Source organism: Anabrus simplex, chromosome 2 (assembly GCF_040414725.1).
Source record: "Anabrus simplex isolate iqAnaSimp1 chromosome 2, ASM4041472v1, whole genome shotgun sequence".
Classification (NCBI taxonomy): Eukaryota; Metazoa; Arthropoda; class Insecta; order Orthoptera; family Tettigoniidae; genus Anabrus; species Anabrus simplex.
Window position 1 is genome coordinate 102,993,263 of NC_090266.1, and position 22,530 is coordinate 103,015,792.

A 22,530-nucleotide genomic window follows, 5' to 3' on the forward strand; every position below is an offset into this window, starting at 1 on the left:
GGATTAGCAGAAAATCTAACTTAATGACTGTGTTCACAGACTGTGCTTATCGACTTGCTTTCTTTGCTTTCTTTTTTTTCTTTCTTCAAGTGTGAACTGTGTGATTAAGAACGTTTCAATAACGACTGTAAATAGTATTTAGTACAGAAAGGACTGTGATTCTTCATACGCCATAAATAGTGTTCAACAGTGTAAGTGATAACCAGTCGCACTAAATGAATTTTCGTGTGCGAAACTCAACAGTTCCAGCTGTCATCACCTCATCGGGAACGTCAACATCGCCGATCCTGATTCTACATGGAACATTCCAGATGTCCATCTTTCGACATTTGGTAACAACAGTTCTTGTCATAAGTGAGTAACAAACTGACTAAACTTTTTCATTTATTTTGAACAGTGAAACTTCAGTGTCGCGTGTGAACAATTTCCATAATTTCTCAAAAGTGATAAATTTAATTTCAATTTCGTTTCTCGTAGAAAGACTGTAGGATTTCAAGTGTGCTGTATAACGAGATTGACGAACTGAGAACTGAAAACTTTTAATAATTTCTCATATCCATTTACCATTATAAAAGTGTGCTTAGGTTTAAAAAGACTTTAGGTGGAAATTCACACATATGAAAGACTTTGAAACCAATGATATTTATGCCATTTTTTTTTCAAGAAGATTATTTTCAACATTTAATTTCAATATAAATTTTGAGTCAACAATCATACCGCAGGGTGAGAAATTAATAAATTGTTTTGAAAAAAAAAATTATTTACCATCTATTATTCGCTCTGCGAGACTATCCTTCTCTGTATCGGCTCCAAAACCCAGTTCCACTCCCTGAGGTCCTACTCATGCCCTTTGCCCACAACTTTTCCTGGTACAGAGAGGATAGTATAATAATAGATGGCGCCCCAACTTCAAGGGCACGATTTTGGAGCCATACTATAATAATAGATGACATCGCAATTTCAAGGACTCGATTTTGAAGCCGTGCTATAATAAATGATGCACTTGTAATAATCGCAACATTTAGGGTTCGATTCAAGTCATTATATCTCGAGCACAGGATTTGACTGCAAAGAATTTGTTGTATTTGACTTATTCGAAGATTCCGGAAACATGGATAACTTACTTGCAGCAATCGAAGCTCTTAGGCTTAGCATTAACGATCAGAATGCCAAGATTGATCGAATTAATACGCAAATGGTAGAGTCTAATAACCAATTGCAGGCTCAAATAGTTGACTCTAATTCTCAACTACAGGCGCAGTTAACTGAGTCAAATAGTAAGGTTGAAGACTTAACTTCTAAAATTGACAGGACCTTGGATACTAAGTTTGCTGAAGCGGATAAAGTCATTAACAAAAGACTCACTGAATCTAGTGCCCTTATCGAGCAACGATTCCGTGAAGCTGGAACTCGCCTCGAAAAGAAACTTACTGATTCTAGTGCACAAGTCGAAGCTACATTGAAAAACATGCGGGATCAGTTTGTTGAAAATTTAGAGTCTATTAAGGAAGAAATAAAGACAGAGGTCGTCAAGTCTTTAGACAAAGATCTTAGAAATGTTCTTCCTTCCGTTCAAGCATTTTTTACTGAACTCAAAGATTTACGAACTGAATTTCAAGAATCCCATGGTAACATCTCACAAACTCAAGCAAAGTTAGCTCAGGTGCAGGAAACCTTGCGAGATGCATTAAAGAGCGACGTGGGTAAATTACGAAGCGAGATAGGATTAATTAAGAGCACGCAAGGAGAACTCGACAAGCGTATTACAGGACAGCTAGATAGCACGCATACCCAGATAGCTGCTTTCTGTAAAGACGTACAAGTCATTAAAACTGACTTGAGAAATGAAATAAAAAGTTTAGACACCTCAATTAATTCTAAAATTAAAAATTTGTCCGAAGAAATGAATCAAATTAAACTTAAAGAACATACAACTGACGTCACAATTCCTGGTTCGTCGAGGGAAATACACAATACAACAACCCTTATTAAAGTACCAGATGACAAACCAGTCAAATTTTCAGGACGTGATGAATACACTGCTCGAGAATTTTTGTTAAATGTCGACGATTACCTGGAGGAAAATAGGGTAGAGGACGATAGGAAACTTCGAGTAGTATCCAAACTTCTAGAAGGACGAGCCTTATCATGGTTCATAGCTTTTAAGAGCAACTTTAAAAACTATGACGACTTTAAACAGGCACTTCTTAAACGCTTTTGGGATTCAGAAAGACAGCACCTTGTAAAGATGCAACTCTACTCTAGCAAATACAATACTTCAGTCAATACTTCCCGATATTCAGACTACTGCCTAATGCAATTAAAGAAGCTCCAGTTTTTAGATCCACCTTTGCCAGATATTGAACTTATTCAGATCCTGACACTTCAATATCCGCCTCATGTGCAAGAAATACTAGTCGCTGCCAACATTAGAACATTGGAGCATTTTGACGCTACTTTGCGTAGGTTAGATACGGCTAATACCCAATCTAGTCCGAAAACTAACAGGAGTCGAGAAGTAAATACGATTTCTGCGGAAATAAAACCGCCGGAGAGAGAGGAACCCAGGACACGTGAAGAAGGCAGATTAAGCCCTACTAACCCAACCAGATTCCGGAATTTTAGACGTCAGAGGAATCAGGATAGACACCCTTACCAACCTAGGAATACATGGAGACAGCGCGAAAGCACTCCTGAAGGAAACCGTGAGGCCAGACGACGAGAACTCGAAAGTAGATGGAAGGACACACGGGAATACATCAGGGAGAGAAACCGTAATCCTGATGAGCCTGGAGCTACATCCCTGGAATATCAACGTCAATTCGGACCAAGAGAACAAAGATCACCTGATCCTGACCCAACAGGCGCTATAAAAAAAAACGCCGATCTCGCAATAGGGAGATTGACTACCGAACACGGTGAGGACGAAACGTCAAATTATTGTACTGCTGTTATCAATTACTGGCATATTGACGATTCCGAATTACTATTCGAAGACGCACAAACACTAAGGCCAATTATTACACGTTCATTACCTGTCATAACAGTACGCACAGGCAACCTACAGGTGATTACGCTCATCGATTCTGGAGCGCAAGCTTCTTTAATTTCTGATAAGCTTGTAGACTCGCTTAAAGATCAGAACAATGTTTTGTTATTACCTGCAGCTCAAATTAAAGTAAGAGGGATAGTTCCTGATAAGATTGTTAAATGTAAATCCCAGGCATTTTTAGAGTTTGAAATTAACAGTCAGATGTTCGAACACATATTTTTGGTAGTATCACGTCTTAACTTCAACTTAATACTTGGATCAGATTTTATGATCAAATACAAAGGAACCATTGACTATGATGCCAACCTCGTAAGATTACAGAATAATTCCGTAGAACTACAGCTGGTAGGACGAGGTGACCTGGAAGTTCAAGAGAAGGGAGCCCGTTTTGAAGCAGCCGGTGGTGACATTATTAAGCCCGCTGTGAGCGAGGTTGCGCCAGCCGTAGCAGAAAGTAGAAAGGGTGACCAAAGTGAGGACGATGCAGAGTCCATATTCAATGAGAACTCCATTATAGGTCCGGATTATATAATGTCAATAGCCAGTGTGGTTGAAGACCCGGAAATTAAATTAAAATTGGAGGAGGCTAAAAATGACGTTCTACAGAAATTTGCATGTGTATTCGATGATAAGCCTGGAGAGATAGCTGACTATGAATATCATCTTGATGTAAATGACTTGTCTCCTTATCAGAAGAAACCATATCCCGTACCCGAGAAATATCGAGAAGAAGTTCGTAACTTAATTCATAAAATGACAGATGATGGGATAATTTCGCCTTGCGTAACTAAGTACTTGAATCCATTGGCCATAGTACGTAAGCCTAACGGTAGTATTAGAATTTGCCTCGACGCAAGGGTCCTAAATGACCGACTGACCTTAGAATATGACCGTCCTCCACTACTTAAGGATATTATCAGAAGATTCCACGGCATGAATTTCTTTAGTTGCCTTGACGGAACTTCTTCATACTATCACATAAAATTGGATGCTGAAAGTAGGCTATTCACAGGCTTCTTATTTGAAAATAGGACCTATGTTTTTAACAAAATGCCCTTTGGAATTAAGAACTCGGGAGCTGTTTTGATCAGAGCCTTGGAAAAACACTTATCAGATGATGTAAAGGACATAACTACGATTTATGTTGACGACATTTTGATTGCCTCGAGAACTTTCGAAGAGCACGTGAGAGATGTCAATCTGGTCCTGCAGGAATTGGAGAAGAAGAATTTCAAGATAAATGCCCAGAAAAGTCAACTTTTCCAAACATCAGTATTATTCTTAGGACATGTAATTAGTGGTGATGGAATTCAACCCAACCCTGCCAAGATTAAGAGTATCATTGACTTTCCTAGACCTCAGCGCATTAGAAACGTGAGACAGTTCCTAGGACTTTGTCAGTTCTTTTCTCAACACTGTCCAGACTACACTGAGACGGTAGCTCCTCTTCAACAACTACTACTTAAGAATAACAAATGGAAGTGGACTGAAGAATGTGAGCGAGCTTTCCTTGCCACCAAGGACATGTTGAAAAACTCTGTTAAACTAGTTTATCCGGATTTTTCTCTTCCATTCTTCATAGAGTGTGATGCCAGCTCTGTAGGAATAGGCGCAGTGCTATATCAAGCGAGACCTGAAAATCCCGATTACAGACTTTTCATCTCGTTTCTAAGTAGAAAACTACGACCTCACGAAAAGTCTTATACTATAACTGAACTCGAAGCTTTGGCTGTTGTTTTTTTCTCTCCAGTATTGGAAAAAAATCATCTACGGCTATCCCATTACGATTTACACAGACCATAAAGCTCTGACATTCATACTGTCATCCGACATGACAAATGAGAGAGTTTCCCGATGGGCTCTTTTTATTCAACAGTTTGACCTCACTGTAATACATAGGCCTGGTCGGAAAAATGCTCTAGCAGATGCCCTCAGCCGCAACCCTGCTGAAGTTATCGAAGTTCACGAAGTTAACATCATGACTGATGATGACGAAGAATGTCTTCGCAAACTTCGTTACCTTACCCAGATGCAACGAAGAGACGCCAATTGTAGGGAATTAATTCGATTTTTATCAGGTTCGATTCCCGCCGATGATGATGAATTCCCACGTCTCCAACGACTTTCTTTAAACTTCTGTTTAAGGGATGGAATTCTTATGAAATACATTGACTTAGCCAAGACGCAATGCAGGATTTATGCACCTGTTAAAATCAGGAAGGCTATCATATGGCATTGTCACTCAATTTCAGGCCATGCTGGTACGGATAAAGTTCTCAACCTTATTAAAGAGAGGTTTACATGGGAATATCTTAGGCGAGACATTAGGAGAATTTTACGGTCCTGTGATTTATGCCAGCGGATCAAACCGAATAATTATCTCCTCAAGGAATTTCCCAAACCGCTGATCCCGGAAAAGCCCGGAGAAATAATGGCAATCGATCTGTACGGCCCTTTGCCAAAGGCGACCAGGGGGAACAGACATGTCATTGTAGTTGTGGATGTCTTTTCCAAATATACTATGCTATTGCCTATCCAGAAAGCTAACGCCGGTAACATCGTAAGGAGGCTGAAAAGAAACATCATCCCTGAGATGGGAAAGCCTGAATACCTACTAACGGATCACGGAACGCAATTCACTTCCGTAGAATTCCAACAGGCTTTGGAAGAACTCAACATTCGACATATCATGAATTCTATTAGGCATCCGGAAGCTAACCCTGCTGAAAGAATAATGAGAGAACTCGCTAAATTCTGTCGAATTTATTGTAGTGAACATCACTGGAAGTGGATCGAGGTCTTGCCAGTAATGCAAAAAATTATGAACTCTATTGTGCATGAATCTACTAATGACATTCCTCTCAGCCTACATCACGGGTCAAAACCAGAGCGACCTTGGGACAGAATATTACCAGCCCTACCAAATGCTATTGTGCCGCAGCAAGTCAAGATCAACGACGCGCTGACCAGGTTAAGACATGCAGCCGCCATCAGAGAACGACGCCAGCGTAATAGGAAGTTCAGAAGACCATTGAATCCTGGAGACCTTATTTTAATACGGAGACCAGCTACTTCCAACCCTGAGAGAAGGATTTACGCTAAGTTCTGTCCACTATTCGTAGGTCCTTACCGTATCCGCACTGTATTGAGAAACGGGGCTTATGAAATTGTAAGATTGGACGGCACTTTCGAGGGTATTTATAACTCAGCCAATTTAAAACAATATGTACCACAGGAAGAGTAAAGCCTGGAAAAGAAAATCCTGCGTATTTTCTTTTCGTCCAACCAAGGGGAAGATGTACCAGGAAGGCCTAGGTCCTAGTCCATATTAATTGAAAGAAATGTTATTTCCAGCATTAAAGATCCGACCGACGTACGAACATCCATGTAAAGAATGTTCCAGTATGTGCCAGACCCTACGAGTACGCTAGGCGGAGTCAAGTGACGTCACCTGTCGCTCGAAGCTCACCTCCCCTAGAGATATTTCTCGAAAGAATTTTTCTTTTAACAGCTTTTTAACACCTTAACCAATTTCAACGGGACAAACGCTGAATTATAGCAAACATCATAAAAGTTAATCCCTGTAAATTTCAAATTTATTCATCAAACGGTTGTTGAGTTATAACAATTTAAAGTCTCAACGAAATTACGTAATTACGGTCACATGGCCGAGAGAGAGCTGCCACCCCTCCCTGCGCTGGTATCTATATATGTCAAGGCCAGATAGCCCGCAAACCAGTACAGTACAGTACAGTACCGTACAAGGACAAGCAGACAACTGTGTGAGTGAGATAGTGAAGAGACCGGCCCGCGTACAGTATGTTCGCGCAGTCACGGTAGAAGTACTTTCGTCGTATCTCCAGAACGCGAAATTCTATCGCCGATAAAGGACGTCGCACTGCAGTTAGTATGTCGCGTCGCGATTACAATATAATCCTAAAAAGACATTTAAGACTGTAACACGAGTGAACTTATTGGAGTACAAATATTAACTATTTCATTACGTGTGGACTTAGGCAACGTCAAGTAACATTAAACTTCTACAGAGCCTAATACTTAAGAATCACCAGAACTTATCTTTTTTTTCTCGAGTATTGCATTATATTTCTTTATTCACGTCACATCAATATTTTGAATGAAAAAGTAAGAACTTTTCTGAGTTAATATAACAGGATTAGCAGAAAATCTAACTTAATGACTGTGTTCACAGACTGTGCTTATCGACTTGCTTTCTTTGCTTTCTTTTTTTTCTTTCTTCAAGTGTGAACTGTGTGATTAAGAACGTTTCAATAACGACTGTAAATAGTATTTAGTACAGAAAGGACTGTGATTCTTCATACGCCATAAATAGTGTTCAACAGTGTAAGTGATAACCAGTCGCACTAAATGAATTTTCGTGTGCGAAACTCAACAGTTCCAGCTGTCATCACCTCATCGGGAACGTCAACATCGCCGATCCTGATTCTACATGGAACATTCCAGATGTCCATCTTTCGACATTTGGTAACAACAGTTCTTGTCATAAGTGAGTAACAAACTGACTAAACTTTTTCATTTATTTTGAACAGTGAAACTTCAGTGTCGCGTGTGAACAATTTCCATAATTTCTCAAAAGTGATAAATTTAATTTCAATTTCGTTTCTCGTAGAAAGACTGTAGGATTTCAAGTGTGCTGTATAACGAGATTGACGAACTGAGAACTGAAAACTTTTAATAATTTCTCATATCCATTTACCATTATAAAAGTGTGCTTAGGTTTAAAAAGACTTTAGGTGGAAATTCACACATATGAAAGACTTTGAAACCAATGATATTTATGCCATTTTTTTTTTCAAGAAGATTATTTTCAACATTTAATTTCAATATAAATTTTGAGTCAACAATCATACCGCAGGGTGAGAAATTAATAAATTGTTTTGAAAAAAAAATTATTTACCATCTATTATTCGCTCTGCGAGACTATCCTTCTCTGTATCGGCTCCAAAACCCAGTTCCACTCCCTGAGGTCCTACTCATGCCCTTTGCCCACAACTTTTCCTGGTACAATACGTACATGCTATTTTTACAAGTTTCCTTACGTCGCACCGACACGAACGGGTCTTATGGCGACGATGGGACAGGAAAGGGTTAGGAGTGGGAAGGAAGCGGTCGTAGCCTTAATGCCTTAATTAAGGTATATCCTCGTGTACATACATACATACATTCATAGATGCATACATACATACATACATACATACATACATACATACGTCTCCGTTATAAAAAGCAATGCTTTCCACCGTTCAGTCTGCAAGCCTCTGTGGTTTAGCTATGTTACTCGGCAATCTTCTATTTGCAATTTGCTCTGTCACCTCGTTAATTTGCATGCCTCCCATATTTGAGACATTGAAAAAAGTCTAACCATCACCGTCTTGATCCCCCACTGCACATTTTACCCCTCATGGTCGAGTCCGTTATTCTCTCCCATGTCCCCACAATCGAGACTGTTAATACGCACAGCTTCGTCCATCGAGCTCTTTCCTAACTCAACCTTTATCCCCTAATTAGTTCACCGAAGATCAGGTAGCAGTCTGTAACGTCGAAAAATCCCCGAAATACCCGTACATTCCTAAAATATTTACTGTATTAAATGTCTATTATAATATAGTCTACCATAGTAGTTCTGGTGCTCCTACCGTTCCGTGTGTAACGGTTAAGAACCTTTTATTTTAGAAATAAATTCGCAACTGCTTATCCTATACTAGCACAGATGTCGAATAAACACTAACGGATCCTGTTAGCATCCATACTATTCCCACAACACTCATCATCTTCTCTTGCCATGGAGTTTTCTTTTAAATTCTCTCATAGAATACAGCCATTAACAGTAAGTTATCCCATCCGCGGCTTCGTCCGGCTCCTTGGCTGAATTGTCAAAGTAGTCGCTTCGGTTCAGAGGGCCTCGAGTTCGACTCCCGGCTGGGTCGGAGATTGTAACCTTGAATTGTTATTTCCCCTAGCTCGAGGGTTGGGTATTTGCACTGTCCCCAACTCTCCTGCAACTCACAAACCACACACAATACTCCCCTCCACTACAAAAATACGTAGTTCCCGTACACGGCAGATACCTCCCACCCTCGTTGGAGGGTCTGCCATACAGGGGCTGCCCCATGCTATGAATAGCCACACTAAATTACTACTATTATTATTATTATTATTATTATTATTATTATTATTATTATTATTATTATTATTATTATTATTATTATTATCTTGACTACAATGTCAGTCAGTGCTTCGCAGAACTTATCTACTTCATTCCCATTTGTTCCCTCACATAGTGAATATACTGAAACGATTCTCATCCTAATTCCCCTAACATCTCTGTCTACATCATTAGCTCCTTTAGATGCCTAACAGGAAGTATGTTGCATACTATGGGTTTCCCGATGATCAGTTACACTCCACTCTATGCCCTTTCCCTTTAACAAGGATTTCATACTATGTATCTTCCTCGACATCTCACAGTTTGATCCTTTTCCAAAATCTGTGCAGATATTCAAGAAGAGAATAAACAGCAACAAAGAAAATAAATGAAATGTTAGAGGGCATTCGACCAGTGCAGGTCATTGTAAATAAAAAATATGTGTGAATAAATTACGTAATTCCATCCCCTGGTCTAAGGAGTTTGGACAGACAAAGTAGGGGACTGCCTGTAGGGGTGAAGTACGGGAGGGAAATCGAGGGGCCTGGGACCGCTACGATAGCTGTGAAGGCCCTTCAGGAACCCTGAAAAGTGGTGGCAAAAGGGGGCTCTGGTTAAGAAGCAGCAGGCCGTTATGATACTTAGGTTCCAAAATGTGTAAAAAAATAAATAAGTAAATTAATGCAATGTAAATTTTAATCTTATACCAATTATATAGTATTATTTGAAGTATTTCCACATACTGTATATGAGTTGACTATATTTGTAAGTAAAGGAGATATTTTAAGTAGTATTTTGTAAACAATATACATGTATTAAGGATGAGCTGTGTGTTTAATAGAAAAATTGGTAGTGTAAATTGTATAATATTGTATTCTAGGAAAATCTTCTTCTCATGTTAATCTAAAATTGAGTGCTTGACAATAATGTATTTTAGTGTACCATTTGCCACCGAGGTAGACACCTCATTTGCAAATAAAGAGATTTTGCTTTGATTTGATTTGATTTGATTTGATTTGATTTGATTTGATTTGATTTGATTTGATTTGATTTGATTTGATTTGATTTGATTTGATTTGATTTGATTTGATTTGATTTGATTTGATTTGATTTGATTTGATTTGATTTGATTTGATTTGATTTGATTTGATTTGATTTGATTTGATTTGATTTGATTTGATTTGATTTGATTTGATTTGATTTGATTTGATTTGATTTGATTTGATTTGATTTGATTTGATTTGATTTGATTTGATTTGATTTGATTTGATTTGATTTGATTTGATTTGATTTGATTTGATTTGATTTGATTTGATTTGATTTGATTTGATTTGATTTGATTTGATTTGATTTGATTTGATTTGATTTGATTTGATTTGATTTGATTTGATTTGATTTGATTTGATTTGATTTGATTTGATTTGATTTGATTTGATTTGATTTGATTTGATTTGATTTGATTTGATTTGATTTGATTTGATTTGATTTGATTTGATTTGATTTGATTTGATTTGATTTGATTTGATTTGATTTGATTTGATTTGATTTGATTTGATTTGATTTGATTTGATTTGATTTGATTTGATTTGATTTGATTTGATTTGATTTGATTTGATTTGATTTGATTTGATTTGATGAAGACCAGATGGCAGCTGGAGCACTGAATGCTGTTGCTGCTCTCTTACCAGCACACACTACACAGATGCAGGAGCGGTGACTAATGTGCCGTGAATCAAATGAATCGATTAAGTAAAATGAATCGGATGCCTCATCACTATTATTCACCTCAGTGCCTAAAAGTAGTGTCTGACAACACAGATAAACTCTTACATTTTAAACAGCAGTGTTCGTGTGACAGATAAAATCAATCATTTCATTATTTTTGAATGGTGAATAACAACCATTCAAGAACATTCAAACTGTTATATTTTCATACGTGGCAGTCGCTTAAGTGCGGTCAGTATCCATTATTTGAGAGATAGTGGTTTCGAGCCCAACCGTCGGCAGCCCTGAAGATGGTTTTCCATGGTTTCCCATTTTCACACCAGGTTGTACTTTAAATAGGGCCACGGCCGCTTCCTTCCCACTTCTAGCCCTTTCCTGTCCCATCGTCGCCGTAGGTCCTATCTGTGTCGGTGCGACGTAAAACAACTTGCCAAAAAAAAAACTTCTAGAAAATTGAACTCAGAGGATTTGAGTAAGTAAAATGTTATCTGATTTTGCAAAGATGAGGTCCCGCAGAGCAGTATTATTTAGCATTTCTTTTTCCTAGGTAAATGGTTTGATGAATGAACTTGAATCAGTGATAAGTGTATTTACGGATGGCGTCATACTGCACAGAGTATTAAATTAGTTAAGAATTGTGAGTGGCTACAAAAAGACCTAGAAAAGGTTGCGAAATGGACAGCAAACAATGATATGATGCTAAACGGGATGAAAAGTCAGGTTGTTAGTTCCAGCAAGAGGAAAAGTCCTTTCAGTTTTAATTGCTGTGTTGGTGGGTCACAGGGATCCCTGTAAGTACCTACGTGTTAACATAAAGAACGGTCTTCATTTGGGATAACCTCATTAGCAATGTCGTAAAGAAAGGTTACAGATCTCTTCACATGGTTGTGAAGATATTTAGAATTTACTGTAAGGATGTAGACGAGAGGGTGTATAAGTCTCTGGTAAGACGCCAATTAGAGTATAGTCCCAGCGTATGGGAACCGCACAATGACTATTTCATGTGAGAACTGAAGAAGACCCAAAGGAAAGCAGCGCGGTCTGGTCTTGGTGATTTTCGACGAAAGAGTAGGGCTACGAAAATGTTACAAATTTTGGTCTGGGAAGGCTTGGGAGTATGGAGAGGAGCTGCTCGGCTAAGTGGTATATCCAGAGCAGTCGGTGGAGAGATGGTGTGGAATGACATTAGTAGACGAAAAATCTTAAGCGGAGTTTTCAAAACAAGGATAGGTCATAATTCTCAGCCTGTGTCCAGTCATTCGATGGGATCAGGAATGGAATGAATGAAGCCTTCATCAAGCGGCGAGGATAGGAATTATGTCGGCTGTCGAAGCCCGTCGCACTCCTCTGGGGCAATGGTCAATCACTGACAGATGAAATGAAATGAAATTGGAGAGTGCCGCTGGAATGAAAAACGACAGGGAAAACTGGTTTACCCGGAGAAAAACATCTACAGCCTCCTCTTTGTCCCGCACAAATCTAACTTGGTGTGAACGGGATTTCCACCACGGAACCCAGTGGTGATAGGCCGGCGCGCTGCCACCTGAGCTACGGAAAATCCAGAAAGGTCACAATATGAAGATAAATTTGGAATTCAAAAAGACAAAGTGGGGCAAATAATATTTTATATGGCGAGGAATAAGTGAGTGAAATAAAAGCTATCAAGGAAAATGTTCGATAAATTTCCATGTTTTGCGAAAGCATTTAACAAAAGGCTTCATAAATAATTGCTAGAGAATATGCCAAATGAGTGACAGTCCAAAATGCAGATCATTGATGACTGATGATTGAAATCACATCATGGTGATGAATATAAAATAAGTACTAACTTCGGTTGGACGCCCACATAATCAGCGATGATGAGGAACATACCATCAATATTCAAGAGTCCTACAACGTAACTCGTCACGTACCTGCCGCGAGCGGGCTTCACGCAGCAATGGGTGACCATATATGGTAATGTTCCGAGCCTTGTGTAAAAGTCTATTTGGGATTAAGATATTGTTATTTTTGCACCGCCAACGTAGAAGCCGCCATAACAGACGCAAACTATCAAATTTTCGAGCAAATCTACCATGCACTTTCGGATTTATTGAGGTGGATAATATCCACGTTTCGAGACGCTTCGTCGGCTTCAGGTATAAATGTAGGGTGGTCCAGGCTGCCAGGGCAGTAATACCACACCGTCTCTACGATACGGGTGACGGGTGGAGCTCTGCAAAGTGCGACAGAACGATCCTATGTCCGGACAATACTCTGCATCTGTAGTGCTCGGTTCAATGAAAGCGGAACTTAGTATTTTTCTTCATGTGCCATATTAGGACTTGTATTTCAGTAACAAACTGAAGGAACATAGATTTTTTCTTGTGAGTGTTGTAATTATTTCCAAGTGCTACATTTGAACTTGTGTTTCGGTAACAAGCTGTGGGAACTTAGAATACATCCAAGTGCTACATTTGAACTTGTGTTTTGTAACAACCTGTGGGAGCTTAGAATATTTCCGAGTACCACATTTGAACTTGTGTTTGAAATTGTGTCGTCGTAACAGACTGTGGAAACACAGAATACTAACGCCATATTTGAATTTATGTTTTCCTCTCGTAAAATTCCAAGAGAACATAGACTTTTTCAGGCGCCATTCCTACTTCATAATAATTATTCACGAACAGTTTTAGACTCTCTTCGAGTGCAGTTTCATTTTAATATTTATTTAAAGACAGTATTGAACAAGTCTTCAAGTGCACGTAATTTTTATTTACAGACGGTATAGGGCATTTCCGAGGGCCATTAAATTTTCTTAATTTTCACGAACATGCTAACATGTCCTGAACTTACACGAACTGTGAATATTGCGCTCAACATTGTGTTCTAGTTATAAATTTGACGAAGTCAGTAATTTAGGAACTGCGATGATAAATGTCAGTGACCTAATAGAACATTCCAGTCTGTCGTGCAAATGCCAGCGGACGTACGTCAACTACACATTTTCCAAGTTTCAATTCGGCTAACATGCAACATGTGGTCTGATATTCAATTTAATTATTTTATTTTCAAGTGATAATTTATGAATCATTCTGATTCAAAGAGGTGTTTGAGTCAAGATTCGAGTGTCAAGTTCATTAACATTTGACATATCCCACTTTCAATCAATGAATGTAGTATTTAAAGGTCAATGTTAATTTACTTAACAGTGCTACAAGTGAGTTGAATGTCATACGGGGGTCTTGTGTGCGCGTCACGCCTCACCTCTCAGTATTATCGTGTGAGATCGAACCCCGCAACGTGTGCACCAAGAAATTCGAGAACTTCCAGACCCTCCAGAAATTCGAGAAATTCTAGAACGTCGAGAACTGCACATCCAGGATGGGCGTGGTTTCTCTCCAGACCGAGCCCAGTAATCATCCCGGAGTCCGGAGATTCCAGCCTGCTACAACGCTTTAGCTCAACTTGTATAAAAGGTGATATGAATTTGTTTGCAATGAACAATAAAACCAAATTTTTGAAGGAATATAAATTCAGTGAAGTAACACCCCTCTCTGTACCAACTCCAATGCTTACGTACCACCCCCTTAGAAATATTCAAGCTAGTGTCAGCGGCCCCAAAGACAGACATTAACCAGAACACAACAACACTGCTCCGTTCGTCCATAATCAAATGAGCACTCGTTAATATCCAGAGTAAAAAGTCATATTAGATAATATTCACAGCAAACTCCACGTAAATCGTTCCACCGGGATCTCGCACTTCCCGATGTATAAGTAGATTTCCTTGTCCCCACTCCGTCTCGAAATCCCCAACTCGGACTGGCCTCTCTCTCCAGTCATGAGCGAGAGGTATACAATGCCATGGTAAGACGTGGCTATATCACAAAAATGCACGCCAAGGCTGACTTCAGGATATGCATGTGTTAGGCTTGGACTCCACTAAAGTTTCGCTGGATGTTTTTACAAACCTGATATTAGTTGTGTGTTTCTCAACTGCTTGTAAAAATTAAATTACTAATATCTCACATGGCGATCTTCCAGCTTCAAATATTCTTACCTTAATACATCAACAGAATAATAATAATGATGCTAATAACAATAATATTAACATCCTGTAATAAATCCAGTGTGGTCATATGATATGTACCATCGCATTGCCACCTGGGCGAGAAACGTAAATGCATAACATTGATGATTAATTATGTTTATCACACAGTGCCTTAGAATGGAGTTTATCAAATTTCCTGGATTTAAGGTTGTTTCTGTCGATGAAAAGTTACCTGTTCACTTGTTCATTAAATGCAAGTAATTCAATAAAGTGAAAATATCAAGTAAGAACGAGAACTATACCACCTAGGTATAGCTTATTCGAGAAAAAATACTTAATATAACAAAACGAATACATTCTAACGTGTTTAACAAATATCTTCCCAGATATCTGTTCAGTTCATCCAGTATCCCCCTGTCGCTTTGTATTGTAGTGACTGTTTCGTCGCAGAATGTATACTGGACCCTAAGTATTTATTTATCAAATTCATATTCATATTATGCTCTGTAGCTCTAATTCATGAATGTCAAGCTTCTCATAACTTGTGAACTTCGTGGAAAAAACTTCTCAAGAACATTTCTTGCAATGTGCGCAATGTCTCTTGTATCGTAATTAAAAACTACAAACGCCTCGCCAGTTAATGTGCATTATCGAGCATGGTACTGCCATGCGAAGAAGTACCAGAATAAATAAAAGAAGTATTTATTAAAGCTTGACGTTAGAAGGGCGATTTGGTATATATCAGACTTACTACAGACAAATTTATCTAACTAAATTACAATTCTATTTCTTAATTCAAAACATCGAATATAAATTGTAGCCCTAACACATCACTATAGTCATTGCTTTTACCGTACCCAAAACGATCACATTCCTTGGGCTTCTAATACTTCCCCTACTTTACTGATTAATCCCATCACGTATTACTATTACCTGATTTTAAATTACACACACCATTCATAATGAATTCAAAACTCTTATTGGACCAACTAGTCATAATGGAAGAACTTTCATCTTTATCTCACAATTCTCACTTATTCTATTCAATAATTATTTTGGATTATTCCCTTATATTTTCACAAGCTCTAGCCATTTAGTATTAGCACTCGCATTAGCACTACCTTTGTGATTACCTTTCATGCTATACGGGTGAATCAATCATACACCTCATATGTTCTCATATATAGTACCGCAGAGAACACCTCCAGTCTTCATACTGTGCCATATCATATATGCCCCAAATATTAATTATATAATATGGTGTAATATTGTGCATCTAATACAAGCAGGAGTTATGATGCAACCTAGAAGTTGCGTAATGCAGTATTCCGTCATCGCGTGACATCAGTAATAACTTCTTATCTTTCATAGCGACAGCGAATATCTCGGGTACTCCGTATGATTCTATCGGGCATTTACGAGAATATGTGAGAGCGGCCGATTATAAAAAGGACCAATCACAGCTCTGGAAGTGATATTCCGGAGTGAAGGGATCTACAGAAAAAAGGAAGTCAGTCTTACCAACTTCTAAATTTACAGTGCGGCACTATTTTAAATCTATTAGGCAATCTGTTATAAAGCCATAGTCCACTTTTTTAATATGAAATAGAGGCCAGTTAAACATTAAAAGAACTACCTGTAGACAGTTGCATTACTTAATTTGAATTAATAAAGTAATTTACATATTTCTATTGAATCAGCGTTTTTGCAGAGTAGTGGGTGAGTAATAGCGTCATCGCATTAGTGGAATCCCCTAAGATATGACTAATACCGGAAGTTTGGTGTATATAGCAGCCTCTGGAGATGGAAAGTCACTCTGCTTTGAAGTATCAACCGCGCGGGTCGGTGTTTTTGATATTAAGCCAGTGGTATAGGAAAGTAATTTTTTTAGTGACCAGTATTGAACATATAAATAGTCAATTTGTGAAGCTGAAACGTTTCTTTTATGAAAACATGCATTACAAGAATACAAGTGATAGATTGTAGTTACGAGTGTGTATAGTACATTAACAGAGCAATTACCTTTGCTATATAAATAATATTACGTATCACGTATGTCAAAGTGCGGTGGTGACACGGGATAATAACAATAAAAACGACAGTTATTGTCGATATTTCCGTACCCGTGTATACGTAATTTGCATACGGTTTGTGCAAATATCGTGTTCGGTACGCGTTCGGTTTCGCGAAGAACTTGTGTGAACCGTCGTCGTCGTATCGGTACAATTTAATGGTGTGTGCGAAGCACTATTACTACATGATGAAGAGAGAAGGAAAGACTTGCAGAGTATTTGATAACGCCATGCAGTTTGGTGCAATAATGGCGCAATTTGCTGGAAGCTGTGGCCTGGAATCATGAAGAAACTGAGACGCTACCAGTTAAGTTCATTTTAATTATAGGCATGCTTAGATAGAGGGAATTAGGCTAATTCGATCCCAGTGTAATGTAAATGTAAATGTCAGTCTTGTTGTGACTGAGCTATGTTGTATTTTTATAGATCAGTGTCATGTTTCAGGGAAATGCATGTTTGGAACCCTGATTTTTATATATTATTTCCTTTTTATAAGATGGGAAAGAGGGAAATGATTAGGGGTAGATGAGGATATGTATGTCTAAAGGTAACTGTGTATTCCATTTTGGTACAAGATGTAGACTCTTTTAGTATGAAGGCTACACAGCCTAAAGTTTGGTCTGGGAATAAAATTTAGTAAGGTATTTTTTTCCTGCATGTAGCACGTTTATAGGAGTGCATGGCAGTGATGACCAACGTAAAAGTGCACCGTCGAACTAATATCTTCTAGATCCGCAGGTAGAACTAGCTAATTGGTATTGACTTATGTATTTACGAGAAAAAGGCAAGATTAGCCTGATACTGAGATTACAACGTGTGTTACACAGGACGGAAGTGCCTAGAAATGGATATCGGGAAAGATACAATGGTGTGAGCTGCATGGAAAGGGAGAGGTTTGATTTGCCTCAAGTGTTCATTATGATTGTGAGAATCGAACTCACGGACCCCAAAGTGTTAGGCCAGATGTGTTGAGTATCATATCTGCTAGCCGTGTTATATTGGAATATGTAGTTAAGGCCATAGGAATGTGTATTGGTGCCTTATTTTGAGTTCGAGGCCTTGTGTTAATTTAATGAACAGAGGAGTGAATGGCAGCGTAATTTATGTCCCCAAATATATTAGAATTTCTCAGGCAAGAATTACCAAACCAATTAGTTAGAGTCTTTTCTGGCGAAGTAAGATGTTTCATTGCTGGAGCATTAGAAGTGTTCCGTGATTTATATTACAGCGTGCGAAGTGAAAGATCAACAGACGGATAGCTGAGCCTGGAGTTCGGTGTTCTTTTTATATGAAGGAGTCTAGTATCTTATGGTTTATGTTTCAGATATTGAATACACAGATGATATTTTTTTATTGCATGTCTTTAGAGGTTTCTCCGAGAGTGTATTTTGTATTAATTTGTGTTACTTGGATTGTTGTTGATTATGTCATTGTCAGCGTTGGTATATACTTGCTTTAAAATATATGAGTCCGGAACTCATGTTATTGGGAAGTAGGCTTTTAAGCCATCCAATTTATAACAGAACAGTCTGTTAAGTAAATTCAGTGTAGATGTAAGCTAAGGTCCCTGAAATATTGATTTGATGATAAGTGATGTACATATAGTTTTATTATGGATCGGATTTAGCATAATTTTATTCTGTCGTGGTATGTCCTGTACTTGTAATTTGAATGATATCCGTCAGGATGCGTTAAAATGAATGTAACTGCCTAAGTCGAAGCGAAATGTGAATTTCTTCCCCAGGTCGTTGTGTTTATTTTGTTAATATTTTCATTTTGAAACGGGATATTGCCCGTCTGTTGTGACTTCTAATAATTAATGGTATTTATGTGCTCGGCGCATATTAAATTTTTGGCATTTATTTGAGCCAGATTCTAATCGTTTTTCACATTTTTGTTTATTTTGAATTTCAATAATGTTTATTAGTCAATAAATCCATCTTACCCCTTATTTTGAATGTTATTTCGGAAATATGATACTGTTTCACTTTCACATACCCATGGTATAATTTTTATCCTGAGATTTTTAATTTAGTTTAGCCCGATCAATTTTTTAAGAAACGAACACGCAGCTCTCCGATTGGCGCCGGTAGGCTGTATTTCAGACGGGAACGGTACATATTTATCTTGGCTTCCGAACGCGGGACGGATTATCTTGTTGATTGGCTAAGCTCCATAGCCAGGAGAGCGCTTTGTTGTCGCCCATTATCATTACTATGTCCGGATATTATTGTTCAGGGACGGAGTAGTATATTATTTAAATTTATATTGTTAACCCTGAATGTGCGATTTAATTTTAAAGTAGGCAGACGTTATATATTTTGTTAAGGCTATTATATGGATATTGAAACCACCAATAGTGAAAAACTTCGCACCTATTTGGAGCAAACAGAATGATGCTCCTCGCACACATAGCAAGTTGTTATATAGGCTTTTATAGGATATTGGAATTCGAAATTTTGGGAATGTCCATAATGCATACCTGAGCTTTTATATTTATAAATTTAGATAGGTAGAGATAATTTCGAATGGGCGAATGATAGATGATGAAGTCTGAGATTCTTATTTGATACCCGGACGGAGTCATATTAACTGGTAACCTAACGTAGTAAACAGTTGAGTCTAAGGTACTGTGTTCAATATTACTAGTTGGTATAAGAATACAAGAACATACATACATACATACATTATCATTATAGACTGTTATGCCTTTCAGCGTTCAGTCTGCAAGCCTCTGAGAATTTACTAAACGTCGCCAAAATCCTCGATTTGCAACTAGTTTTGTGGCCTCATTTTGTTCTATACCGGTAACTCTTATCTTTAAATCATTAGAAACCGAGTCTAACCATCGTTGTCTTGGTCTCCCTCTACTTCTCTTACCCTCCATAACAGATTCCATTATTCTCATAGGTAACCTATCCTCCTCCATTCGCCTCACATGACCCCACCACCGAAGCCGGTTTATGCGTACAGCTTCATCCATCGAGTTCAATCCTAAATTAGCCTTTATCTCTTCATTCCGAGTACCCTCCTGTCATTGTTCCCACCTGTTTGTACCAACAATCATTCTTGCTACCTTCATGTCTGTTACTTCTAAATTATGAATAAGATATCCTGAGTCCACCCAGCTTTCGCTCCCGTAAAGCAAAGTTGGTCTGAAAACAGACCGATGTAAAGATAGTTTCGTCTGGGAGCTGACATCCTTCTTACAGAATACTGCTGATCGCAACTGCGAGCTCACTGCATTAGCTTTATTACACCTTGATTCAATCTCACTTACTATATTACCATCCTGAGAGAACACACAACCTAAATACTTGAAATTATCGACCTGTTCTAGTTTTGTAGCACCAATCTGACATTCAATTCTATTGAATTTCTTACCTACTGACATCAATTTAGTATTCGAGAGGCTAATTTTCATACCATACTCACTGCACCTATCTTCAAGTTCCAAGATATAAGACTGCAGGCTTTCGGCACAATCTGCCATTAAGACCAAGTCGTCAGCATAGGCCAAACTGCTCACTACATTTCCACCTAACTGAATCCCTCCCTGCCGTTTTATATCTTTCAGCAGATGATCCATGTAAACTACGAACAGCAAAGGTGAAAGATTACAGTCTTGTCCAACTCCTGTAAGTACCCTGAACCAAGAACTCATTCTACCATCAATTCTCACCGAAGCCCAATTGTCAACATAAATGCCTTTGATTGATTTTAATAATCTACCTTTAATTCCATAGTCCCCCAGTATGGCGAACATCTTTTCCCTCGGTACCCTGTCATATGCTTTCTCTAGATCTACGAAACATAAACACAACTGCTTATTCCTCTCGTATCATTTTTCAATTACCTGGCGCATACTGAAAATCTGATACTGACGGCCTCTCTGTGGTCTGAAACCACACTGGTTTTCATCCAACTTCCTCTCAACGACTGATCGCACCCTCCCTTCCAAGATGCCAGTGAATACTTTGCCTGGTATACTAATCAATGAGATACCTCGATAGTTGTTGCAATCCTTCCTGTTCCCTTGCTTACAGACAGGTGCAATTACTGCTTTTGTCCAATCTGAAGGTACCTTACCAACACTCCACGCTAACTTTACTACTCTATGAAGCCATTTCATCCCTGCCTTCCCACTATATTTCACCATTTCAGGTCTAATTTCATCTATTCCTGCTGCATTATGACAATGGAATTTATTTACCATCCTTTCCACTTCCTCTCGCATTATTTCACCAACATTATTTTCCTCCTCCCCATGAGCTTGGCAGTTTGCAACACCATCAGGATGATTTTCTTTTACATTGAGAAGATGTTCAAAATATTCCCTCCACCTCTCCAGTGATTCCCTGGGATCTATTATGAGTTCACCTGAATTACTCAAAGCACTGTTCATTTCCTTTTTCCCTCCCTTCCTAAGATTCTTTATTACTGTCCAGAAAGGTTTCCCTGCTGCTTGACCTAGCCTTTCCAGGTTATTACCAAAATCTTCCCATGACATCTTTTTGGATTCAACAACTATTTGTTTCGCTCTGTTTCTTTCATCTACGTACAAATCCCTGTCTGCCTCGGCCCTTGTTTGGAGCGATTTCTGATAAGCCTTCTTTTTACGTTTACAGGCTGCTCTCACTTCATCATTCCACCAAGATGTTCGCCTTTTCCCATCTTTACACACGGTTGTTCCTAGGCATTCCCTTGCTGTTTCTACTACAGCATCCCTGTATGCCACCCATTCACTTTCTATATCCTGAACCTGCTTACTGTCTACTGTTCGAAACTTCTCACTGATCATATCTATGTACTTCTGTCTAATTTCCTCGTCCTGGAGATTTTCTACCCGTATTCGTTTGCAGACAGATTTCACTTTCTCTACCCTAGGCCTAGAGATACTGTGAGATTCCTAGGTCGCTGACTTGATTTTACAAACATATATATATAAAACTGGATTTATTTGAAAAATCGGAAATATCTGCATTTAAAATGGAAATTATGAAAATTATTATTCATTAAATAAAATACACACTCGTCGAACCTTGTACTCACACTTACTAGTTACCTGCTTACTTACACATACGTTATTTGAAGGGCGCCAGCTGCCACTCAGTGCAGCAATAATAGAATGAGACTCTTGACTATCTCTAGGGTGTGGGGTAATAAGCTTACTTTTGACAACATACCATATAAGTTCTGGGAAAAGGAGATTGGCGTTCGGTTTCCCCAATAATTTTGAGGTTAAGATAATTTACTTTCATTGAAATAAAACCATGAATTCGTTTGATAGAACAATATATATTCTTTAAATAATATATCAAAAAATAGTGAGTCTTGTTGCAATAAAACAGATGAGAATATGAAATTTAGACATTGCAACTGAAAGAAACTAGGAAGGAATTTGAATTCTTCTTGACCGGACATTTAACAATTTATACGAAATATTTCCCTCACTGATTCACTT